Genomic DNA, 10,852 nt, shown 5'->3' on the forward strand with positions numbered 1-10,852 from the left:
CGCGAGCACTAAGCCCAAGAAATACCACATAATAAATACAAAAAATGCTTTATCTTTTTAAAGATTGTCTTTTATCATATTTCATGAATCCTGCCTCTGTAGAAATAATTGGCTTTTTCTAATATTTTATGAATTCTGTCTCTGTCTCAATAACTACCTGCAAAAATGCTGGCAATCGAAGTCTAAAAGCGCAGAGTGACAGTGGTCTAAGGGTATGTGCTGGCAGGGGACAGGGTGGTGGCTGTCCCACGGCCTGGCTCCGAGCAGCTGGTGGCCTTCCTCTGGGACGTCTGTCCCCCCACTGTCACTACAGGGGTGACAGGCACCTAACGTATGGCCTCAAGTGGCTGAAACCAAGTGTCAACGTGCTCCTCAACTGCCCTCAGGCTGGTGTTAACATCTGTGCCTTAATGGGACCTTTGTCACATCCACCAGGAGGAATTATTCAGTTTATGAGGTGCCTCGTTAAGGGCTGGGTGTGCCAAGTGTGGAGCTGGCGGAGGAATTTCCTTCACTAAAGCTTTCAATCAAAGTTTAAGACCAAAGATCAAAGAGAGGCTTTTGGACAGACAGAAATAAAATGCTTTGATCCAAAGAGAAGAGAAATTGGTAGCACTAATTTTAATCAATGAAATTGAGAGGCTGATGTGTGTGTGTGGAATCAGTGTTTATTGTCAACTTCTGCCTTATTCTTTCATAATAATTTAACTGTATTTCCACGCTGTGACCGATGTTTCTCGGAGCTGAGAGGAAAATCACCTCTTCCTTCTCTAAGGTGGAGCAGATCAAAGAGCAGAATTCCTTCCGAAAGAAGAAACCTGCATCCTCACAGGATGCTGCTGTCGCTGTCCTGCCTGCTGGACTTCATCCAGGCTGGATGCGGGAAGAAAACAAATCTCTGCCAGGCTCTCGAGGCAGCGTCCCCAGGAGACGGGCTGCTCCCGGCCGCGGCAGAACTGCCAGACGCCGGGTGATGCTTTGGCTTGTGCTCGGGAAATGACGCCTGCTCCAAACCCCATTGGGATCCCTGGAAAAGCTGCCCCGAGCTCAGCTTAGCGCAGTGAAGCGGCTGAACTATTTTTTCACCTGTGCCTGAGCACGTAGGGGGAGGTTTTGCTCTAATCTTCCCTGCATCATAGAATCATAGAATTGCCCGGGTCGGAAGGGACCTTTCAGATACCGAGTCCAACCATCAACCTAACACTGACAAACCCACCACTAACCCACGTCCCTCAGCACCACGTCTGCCTGGCTTTTAAATACCTCCAGGGATGGTGCCTCAACCCCTTCCCTGGGCAGCCTGTTCCAATACTTGACAACCCTTTCAGTGTAAAAATTTTTCCTAATATCCATCCTAAACCTCCCCTGGCACAACTTGAGGCTGTTTGCTCGTGGAAGGGAAGCCCTCCCCACCTCTCCATCATGGCCTTCGTTTGCAAAATCTTTTGTGCCATCATTTTGCAGCATTTGCACCCTGCAGCTGCCTTTTTTAAGAAACTTTAATGATTCTTGGTTTGAGTCGCTCACCGATCCTCCCTGCAAGGCGTGGTGGTGTGACCCCAAGGCAACCAGCAATGCTCATCGCCAGCTCTAGAAAACCTTTCTTTGGGAATGAATCTTTTTTTAGGAGTTTCTATAAACGAAAGGAGAGCTCCCAGCCGGCGCTTTGCATGAGATCCTTGGCTGGGAAGTGTGAATTGTAGGGACCATAAAGAGCTCCTTTCTGAGGAGCCCGGAGCAGATGTGGCAACAGACTTTCTCGGCAGCCTGGCACAGCCTGCTCCCCCAACAGCAGGGTCCGTGTCCTTCGAGGAATACCCCTTCCTTCATCTTCCAGGAAAAAAACCCAACCCTTTTTCGCAGAGCAGCCCCCCGGCTTCAATTGCAAATGGCACTTGGTCCCGTGCTGATGCAGCCCTCCTGTCCCTGCCAGGGAGGGGGTTACAACCGTGCTCGGTACCCAGCTTTCATCTGATGCCAGGACTTGCTCAAAGGGCTGTGAAAGGTCTTTTCTCTCGCAGGCTCCTGACCGTGGAATCCTTCCTCTCGAGTTTCTGGTATTACATCCCTCCTATTCTCGCCAGGCAGTTGTTGGCCAGTCCTAATATTTTGAGTGTTTTGAAGAGGAAAACCCGCGCGTTGTGGAATTGGAAGGAGAACTCTGGCTGTTCCTGTGTAACGCCAAGGATGGGTCTAAACCCACAGTGAGGTGGGAAGGACCTGCCGGCCACCTCTGGTCTTCTCTGTGGGCGCTTCGTTTCCCTGCAGCGCTGTGTGGGCAGGAAACTAAGAAATGCAGCTCGTTGGTGTGGGTTGTTCTGCCCTGGACCAGAGATGCCCCCTTCTGCCATGGGAAGAAGTAGCTCAAATGGAAAAGCTGTATATAAGATAATACACTCCATGTACGCCCTTCTGTATGGGTGTATCCGTCTTCTTTAGGATAACTGATAATTTAATGAATGTTATTTATTGCACTAAATAAGTCAAATTATTCTACTATCCTAGTCCGATGGTAACTCCCACCACCTCCATCAGTGCTAATCACGGTCGCATCCATTCAGCAGCAGCAGAAACATTTTGTCACAAGGCTTAGAGAGACAGAAGATCTCGGGCTGTATACTCAGTTTTATCTGAAGGAATTGAGAGACCTGTAATCTAAACCTCTGTGTCCTATTTTATTGGGTACTGAACCTACAGCTGCGTTTCAGGCTGTGGGTGTGCACGCGTTTTGCTCTCATGCATTCGGTTTAACTGCACAGAATAAACACTGCGGCTGATGAACAGGTGTTCAGAGTTTTGTTTTGCTTTTTATTTTTTAAAAAACAATGTCACAATTTGTCTGTATTTGCGGGATCGTTCAGTCAGGCAGCCTAAATATGACTTGATTAAATAATCACTTAAATAGAGCTCAACCGCTCGCCTTTTTTTTTTTAATTTTTGGCAAATATCAATCCAATGTGAATGTTTTGCTGCCAAGCCCCCGTTTGCTTCCAGCAGCGTTCTAGTGCCTAAACTTCATTTGTGAAGATGACAAAAATGAGCATCCTTTTCGCTCCAGCAGTTCTCGCTTGCCAAGGTGTTTTTCCCTTGACCACTTTAGATGGCTGTGAGACTTGCTGCCGTGCCACCGACGGCGACCAGCCGCGAGCCCTGGCAGCTTCTTCCTTCCTGGAATCTCTCGTCCATCGCTGCAGCTCCCTGGCAAACGTGCCGAGGATGAGCCGCGATTGCACTTTTCATACCTAAACTGATCTGTTGTGCGAGGGCTGGCTTCTCTGGAACCAGTTGTCAATGTGAAATACTGGATATCTTCCCTTTCTGACCATGTCCTTGCCCGGGAACACCCGTCAGAGAAGAGTAAACTGTGTTTGGTGGCCAGGAAAACGTCTCACCTGGAGGCCAGCTGCTGCCGTCCCCACTGCCTGTGCCTTATTTGATGAGTAGGTTCATTCCAGTTGTATCCAGCATTCTGATCCTGCACAAATGAAACAAGTGTTAGACACTATTGCTAATAATCGTGTTTGCAGCTCTGTAACCACAGTGTGGAAGACTTCTGTGCCAAATTAATAGCAATGCTTCCTGAATTTAAAGAGCCTACAAATAATGTTTTGCTTGGCAGGTATTTATCGCCTCTTTATCTTACACACCGTATCTTCGCTGCTTCTCTAACATTGCTTTCAAGACAAGTGGAAACTGCCTCAAGTTGTGCCAGGGGAGGTTTAGGATGGGTATTAGGAAAAATTTTACACTGAAAGGGTTATTAAGCGTTGGAACAGGCTGCCCAGGGAAGGGGTTGAGGCATCATCCCTGGAGGTATCTAAAAGCCGGGCAGACGTGGTGCTGAGGGACGTGGGTTAGTGGTGGGTTTGTCAGTGTTAGGTTGATGGTTGGACTCGATGATCTGAAAGGTCCCTTCCAACCTGGGCAATTCTATGATTCTATCATCATGTCTATTTAGAAAATACTGTGGCTTGTGAAAACTTTGGTTTGGATTTTTCCTTTTCCAAAGAGGTGAAGAGGGCTATTTTGTCCTTCAACACCTGCAGAAAAAAAAAAGGTGTGCCAGGAGGGCATGACTTCAGCTTCTTCCCTCTTTTCTTCTCCACAGATCTCTTTGGTACCTGACAACGGTGCCACGCTCGATGCCTCCATGTCACTCACCGCTTCCCCGTGGTCACTGATCTCGCCCACGCTCTGTTCTCAAAGAGACGACTACTCCAGCCAGCCTCCTCTGACATATTAAATTTCCAACTCTCCCCCAACAATTCAAGTTGTAAAATCCATGACACGTGTTTTGACAGCCCGCACCCACGGCTGAGGGTGCCTGTCACCTTCCCCTCTGCCCTGCCCGGGGAGGTGGGCCTTTGCCTCCCCATTGTGAAGATGGGCTTCCCGAGCCCACGGGGGCTCATGCTCCTGCAAAAAGCCCTGTTTGAAGCAGACCACTGGTCCAGGACAGGCAGGAGAAAAAGGGCTGTGGCCTTTGCAACTTGTGTTCGGAGTGAAAAGGAAAATACACAGTGACGGAGAGGCTCTTGGCTTTGATCATTGCTGGTTACGGGAAATAAAAACATAACCCAAACGGAGTGAGCGAGGGGAGTAATAATGTCAGGTCAATCTCTTTGTTATTCTCCGAGATCAAAAGAACCTGGGGGATTTTAGCTTTTATTGCCTCCCCCTTTTGTTTTCTACTTTTTGGCTTTCTTCCTTAAAAATCAATACAGCCCTCTCTGGGCTTGTAACGCCCTCATGCCCCCCACCCCTGCTAGCCCCAAACCCCCTGCAGACTGTGTGCACGGCGCTGGTGTAGCACATCAACCAGGGATGCCCATCGCTGCTCAGCCTGCTGGGAGCTTCTTCGGTAGAAATGCTAAAATAAGCCTTTCTTAGAATCATGGAATGGTTTGGGTTGGAAGGGGCCTTAAAGACCATCCAGTTCCAACACCCTGCCCTGGGCAGGGACACCTCCCACCAGACCAGGTTGCTCCAAGCCTCAAGGATAACTCGCACGATTAGTTTGTCCACACTCTGTTTTGTGAAAATAACCGGTTAAAACCACTCAACTATTTTTAAGAATTTTAAAGAGATTTGAATCATCCTGAGAGAGTGGGGAAGGAGGGAGCAGTGACATGTGGGCATATGAGATGAGCTTATTGGGGGTGCTGGTGGACAAGAAACTCAATGTAAGCCAGCAATGCACACTTGCAGCCCAGAAAGCCAACCACATCCTGGGCTGCATCAAAAGAAGTATGGCCAGCAGGTCGAGGGGGGATTCTACACCTCTGCTCTGCTCTGGTGAGACCCCACCTGGAGTGCTGCATGCAGCTATGGAGTCCTCACCACATGAAGGACATAGACCTGTTGGAGTGGGACCAGAGGAGGCCCCGGAGATGCTGGGAGGGCTGGAGCCCCTCTGCTGTGAGGACAGGCTGAGAGAGCTGGGGGGGTTCAGCCTGGAGAAGAGAAGGCTCCGGGGAGACCTTGGAGCCCCTTCCAGTCCGTCAAGGGGCTCCAGGAAAGCTGGGGAGGGACTCTGGATCAGGGAGGGGAGCCATGGGATGAGGGGGAACGGTTTTACACTGAGAGAAGGGAGATTTACATGAGATATTGGGAAGAAATTCTTTGCTGTGAGGGTGGTGATCCCCTGGCCCAGGTTGCCCAGAGAAGCTGTGGCTGCCCCATCCCTGGAGGGGTTCAAGGCCAGGTTGGACGGGGCTTGGAGCAACCTGGTGTGGTGGGAGGTGTCCCTGCCCAGGGCAGGGGGTGGAACTATATGATCTTTAAGGTCCCTTCCAACCTAAATTATTCAATGATTCTATGATTTGATCTCCGGGTGCTCCATGGAGCGCTGGAGCTGTGTAAGCATCCCCTTTGCAGTGTTTTCCACCGTGAAAACAACCCGGCCCCTGACATGGGATCAGCAGGCTGTAAGGGCTTGTCTCTGAGCAACAGAACTGCCTTTGAGTTTATACATGTGAGAGGCATAAAGATGTGTTTAGATAGCGTGATATCAAACAGCGAAGCATCCTCGCTTATTTTATCATCTCATCAGCATGTTCTTGACTGCTTATGAATGAATTCCTTGCAAGTTACCAAGCTGAAAACAGTTTCGTTACTAAAGAGGGCCAAATCAAACTCTACCGAACAAATGCATCTTGGATCCATGGCTAATGAGTTTTTCAGCTGTTCAAACATGATATGTGATATGAATGAAGCGACAGTTGGCTCAGACCTGGCTGGTCATATAAAATTCACAAGCTGCAAATGAGCAGCAGGGCGATTTTTTTCTCACAGCTTCATTTTAGGCAGCTAAATCCTTTTGGGAGGCAGAAGGAAAAATTACGGGTTTGCACAGTTTAGCTATATAAATGTGCTTCATGAAAATTGTATTTACCGATCCCATTTTTTTGAAGGAACTGAATCAGAAACATACTTTGAAATGCAGAAGGGCTGATCCTCCTGTGCCTCCCACCTTCTCCCCACCAGCTGCTTTACAAAACCAGTATAAAGCTGTGCCCCATCAGAAGGAACTGGGAGGAGCCCAGCCCCGGGATGCAACCTGGTGTTGGTACCTGCAGTGAATCTCCACTGAGTTCGATTTATTTCCAGTTCTTTTGGCATGAAATAGTCTCAGAAGCAGGGTCACAGCTATATCCATTAGTGCTACAGGACAGAGCTTAAAAATAATCCTTTGGCTGAGACACAGATTTATATAACAACGGGTGGGTCAGATCCAGATTTCCCAGCAAACTGCTGTTGAACAGGCCTTTCTGAGTGCTCCAGACCTAAAGCGAGGAACACTCAGAGGGACCTTGTATCTGAATTATTTGTGGCATTATTATTTATCAAATCCATTATTATGGATTCCCTTTTATTCCATTTTCACCTGGTAAAATAAATTAAGACGGGGCATTGCCCAAACCACAGGCTGCCAAAATCAAAGAAGGAACTGACATTTACAGCATTTTAGTGATTTTTTTTATAGTGTTGAAGGAGTCTCTAAAATTTAAACTGAAGTCACAAGCACAGATTTTTCTCCCTTGAGAACATCTCGTGTAATCCTTCAGTTCATCTGGCACTCACCAGGATAATCTACAGCTCATAGCCTGTATGAAAAATAAGAGCCTGACAGAGCAGATGACACCGATGCCCAGCTCCATACGAGGAGATTTGCTGCCATCTTTTGGTAGATGTTCGTTCCAGAAAGTAATGAAAAATAATCTCTGCACAGATGCTAGACGTAGAATCACAGAATCATAGAATCGTCTGGGTTGGAAGGGACTTTTCAGATCATTGAGTCCAACCATCAACCTCACACTGCCAAAGCCACCACTAACCCATGTCCCTCAGCACCACGTCCACCCGTCTTTTAAATACCTCCAGGGATGATGATTCCACCACTTCCCTGGGCAGCCTGTTCCAATGCTTGATAGCCCTTCCAGTGTAAAAAAATTTTCTAATATCTAATGTAAACCTCCCCTGGTGCAACTTGAGGCCATTCCCTCTTGTCCTACATCTTCTCCCTCTGCTTGTTCTTTGCCCACCTGCGGCATCCCCTTGGCCCCTGCTGCAGAGGCAGCCTGTGAAAATAAATCTCAGCGATTAATAACCCCAAGGAGACCCTGAGCGTGCCGATGGGGCTAGATGTGGGGCAGGGGGCCTGGGTGGTCTCTGCTTGGTCTTGCTGGTGAAGGGGAAAGGCTTAGGCAGAGACTGCGGGGGTGAAAGCCCAGGAGGAGGAATGTGAACACTGGGGAAAAAGCAGAAAAGTCGAAAGAGGAGTAAATGGCGTGCATGCAAGATGGATTTTCAAAATAATGTGGTGAGGGCTCGACCGCTGCCTTCTGACTGCTGCTGCAGGTGCCAGCCAAACGTCTCCCTGTGCCCATAGCAGAGGGGACACCCCATGAACTGTCTGGTCCCCCACTGCCATAGCACCTGCCACAGGGCCGGGCAGGCAGCAGGCTGGCCCTGCAGTCACCGTCAAGTCCCACACTGGCTGCGATGGATCTCCGCCTGCGTCCTCCCCTGCCCACGCCGCGATCCTCTGTGGTATAAAAACCTCCTGAGCTAGATAAGGGCTGTCGGGAACAGGCTGCAATCTCTGCAAGGAATAAAAAGAATTTTTTATGCCTGGAGGTAATAAAAGAATGTATTTGAGAAGATGGAGAGGGAGAAAGGCGGGGAAGCAGCCCTCTATAAATCATGCCATTTCCCTTCGCAGAGGGCAAAGGACTGCACTCTGGCAGGGAGCAGGTTGAGGAATCGCTGCTCAGGGTGAACGTGCACCCTGTGGCTGAGCTGAAGGGGTGATGGGGGACGTCCCATGCCCCTTGCTCCCCGCTGGGGTCCTGCCTCCATGCCGGCAGCCCCCTCTGACCCATGGGTGGTGGGGCTCAGTGCACCCACGCAGGAAGCCGCCCAGCTGTTTTTGCTGGGCTGGGTTTTTTCTTGGGCCAGCGAGCGAAGTCAGCCCGGGGCAGGCTCCGACAAGCCCCGGAGCGCGGGGGAAGAGGGAAGGCACCGGCTGCTGCCAGCGGGCGAGCGAGAGGCTGGCTAAAGCTGACGCTTCACCCCGATTTCAGCCCCGTGCTCTGGTTACGAAACCCGCACTCGTAGGCTTGCCTCAGAAGCTGGATCAACAAAACGACTGTGGTTAGAAGTAACTCTTCAAAGTTGAGAGAGATCTCTTGTTTCTGTGGGTTCCTATCCTGGTGGCAGACTGTGCACTTTATTTTGGGGCACAATTACTTCAGCCTTTGCTGCCCCAGCTGCATTTCCAAGGTCTGTGTGTGGCTACACACAACCCCTGCCCCTCTACCACCCCATCAGGGATGCCAAGAAATTCCTGAGCGCCCACCGAATCCAACGCGCCACTTCTTTTCACAGAATCACAGACTGGCAGGGGCTGGCAGGGACCTCTGGAGATCACCCAGTCCAGCCCCCTGCCAGAGCAGGGTCACCCAGAGCAGGTGGCACAGGAACGCGTCCAGGCAGGTTTGGAATGTCTGCAGAGACGGAGACTCCCCCACCTCTCTGGGCAGCCTGTGCCAGGGCTCTGCCACCCTCAAAGGAAAGAAGTTTTCCCTCACGTTGAGATGGAATTTCCTGTGTTCCAGCTTGTGACCATTGCCCCTTGTCCTGTTGCTGGGCATCACTGGAAAGTGTCTGGCCCCATCCTCCTGACACCCACCCTTTGGATATTGATCAGCATTGATGAGATCCCCTCTCAGTCTTCTCCAGGCTAAACAGCCCCAGGTGTCTCAGCCTTTCCTCATCAGAGAGATGCTCCAGTCCCTTGATCTTCTTTGTAGCCCTCTGCTGGACTCTCTCCAGTAGTTCGCTGTCCCTCTTGAACTGGAGAGCCCAGAACTGGACACAGTGCTCCAGATGTGGCCTCACCAGGGCAGAGCAGAGGGGAAGATGACCTCCTTGACCTGCTGGCCATGCTCTTTTTAATGCACCCCAGGAGACCATTAGTCTTCTTGGCCAAAAGGGCACATTACCGGCTCATAAATAAATGGCTCAAAAATAAATGGCTCATTTATTTGTTTCTGTTCAACATAAAGTCCCTTGTAAGGTTTACTTAGTTTGAACCCCAATTCAAAGTTCACAAGTGCCGTGTGTGTGGGGGGATGTGTGTATGCCCCAGTGGTGTTTCTGAGCAGGATGACTCCCAGCCCCGCTGCTGGGGTGCGCTGGGGCATGGACCAGTTCCCTGCCATGGGTACAGCCCTCCGACGGCGGTGGGAGCAGTGCCTTTCTGGAGAGATGCTGCTGGCGAAGCAAAGGCATGAGCCAGGCGAGAGCACGAGCAGAGCAACTGCCTCTCGCCATCCGTTCCCACTGTGCAAGGGAGGAAGAGTAGGAAAGGATTCATTGTAAAAAAAAAAAGTATATAAGAGTTCACGTAGGAGGGATGTGAACTCTTAGCAACAATTTCTGTTTCTAACAAAAATGTCCCCCAGGTGCTGGGGGCAGAAGGGTGACTATCAAGACCACCAGGAGTTTCCTGGGTGGGATGGTTCTCCTGTTTATCTCGTGGATGATGCTCTGAGCTCTCCGGGAGCTTCCAACAGCGAAGGACTGGTTTTATATCTCATCCTGAAAGCGACACAGCTTCAGTCTCTGTTCCTCTCCGATAGCAGAGTGTTCCCTGCCTGACCTTCTGTCACTGGGACAATTTCATTCTGGACTCAGCCCCAGCTTCCCTGTGAGCCGTGAGGGTTGGTTTGCGTGTCCGAGTGGGAGTTAGGAAGGATGTAAAGCTCCCTAATTCACTGGGGCATTTCCTTCCCCTCAGCTGGTCCCCACTTGCTGCCTCACTGACTCATGGCTGCCCTGTCCCTCCAACAGCTCCTTCGGACACATGGCTTCACTTGCTCAAAAACTCTCTCCCAAACTCTCCCTTCCTCCTCTCCCACCACCTGCAGTGCTGCCTCCAGCTCTGGGGCACCAACAGCAGAAGGACACGGAGCTGTTGGAGCGGGGCCAGAGGAGGCCCCGGAGATGCTGGGAGGGCTGGAGCCCCTCTGCTGTGAGGACAGGCTGAGAGAGCTGGGGGGGTTCAGCCTGGAGAAGAGAAGGCTCCGGGGAGACCTTGGAGCCCCTTCCAGTCCCTAAAGGGGCTCCAGGAAAGCTGGGGAGGGACTCTGGATCAGGGAGGGGAGCCATGGGATGAGGGGGAACGGTTTTACACTGAGAGAAGGGAGATTTACATGAGATATTGGGAAGAAATTGTTTGCTGTGAGGGTGGTGATCCCCTGGCCCAGGTTGCCCAGAGAAGCTGTGGCTGCCCCATCCCTGGAGGGGTTCAAGGCCAGGTTGGACGGGGCTTGGAGCAACCTGGTGT

This window comes from Rissa tridactyla, chromosome 11, assembly GCF_028500815.1.
Source record: "Rissa tridactyla isolate bRisTri1 chromosome 11, bRisTri1.patW.cur.20221130, whole genome shotgun sequence".
Lineage (NCBI taxonomy): Eukaryota > Metazoa > Chordata > Aves > Charadriiformes > Laridae > Rissa > Rissa tridactyla.